The sequence below is a fragment of the Meleagris gallopavo genome, chromosome 4, assembly GCF_000146605.3.
Source record: "Meleagris gallopavo isolate NT-WF06-2002-E0010 breed Aviagen turkey brand Nicholas breeding stock chromosome 4, Turkey_5.1, whole genome shotgun sequence".
Taxonomy (NCBI): Eukaryota; Metazoa; Chordata; class Aves; order Galliformes; family Phasianidae; genus Meleagris; species Meleagris gallopavo.
The window spans coordinates 28,382,465-28,383,454 of record NC_015014.2 but is presented as its reverse complement, the minus strand read 5'-3'; positions in this window follow the sequence as shown (position 1 = coordinate 28,383,454).

The window sequence follows — 990 nt, the reverse complement described above, 5'->3', positions numbered from 1 at the left end:
TTGTACTTTTGCGGCTGAGTTTCAAATAGTTCTGCAAAGCCATGAATGCAGTTAGGAGGCAGAAAAATTCCCCAAAATTTGAAGGGAATTAGGCAACTCTGAGTAGCATTACAAGAATAAAATTCATTAGGTAACAGAATAATTTGTGGGAAAGGATCTTTAAAATATCAATGCCAGAGTTGTTCCCTTCTGGACATCTATCTGTGTGCATAGCATAAGCATAGGCAATGCTTCACTAAAAAGAAAGGAATGGGAAAGTTCATTCTTTCTCACAACTGTAGTACAAAGCTCTGTTGCCTTAGTGCTTGTACACTCTTTTTCACTTAGGAGCAAACTTGGTGAAGATCAGAAAACTGTTTAAATAACCACTTCCTGGCATGTCCTTGAGCTGCTGATAGCTCAAAGGAGAATTTTTTTTTTTTTTAAGTGAGAGTACTCTGTTCTCGATCATGGCTTGTGTGGGACTGTTTGTGGCTAATTAGTATGTATAAACTGTAAGTAAAAATCATAATGATTTGTGTATGTACAAAATTATGACCAAATGCTTTTTTCTGCTGTGGAAAACTGTCACACAGAAGCATTTAGAACGGACTTGGAGATCTTAGATTGCTCTAGTCTGTTTTTCTGTCTTAACTTATTAATACCAGACAAAGAGGGAAATGCACAAAAATCTACTGTACATTAAATTAATAGGTTATGAATGCCATCATCTTGCCATTGTCTCATCTTGAATAAATTATTCTTCTGTAGTACTAAAGCTATATCCAAACTGCAAGCAGGTCATTGGAGTACCTTCAAATTACCGTGCAATATTTTGTAGCTGTCTGGTTTTATTCAGATAGGACAGACATGGTGCCAATGCTCCTCACTTCTTTCCATCCAAAACAGTCCAAGTTCTTGTCCCAGCCCTTAGGCCTAAGTCAACAAAACCACAGATCAATATCCTTTCCTTGCACATGATATTTGTGTCAACAATGACTAAGTTTAAAA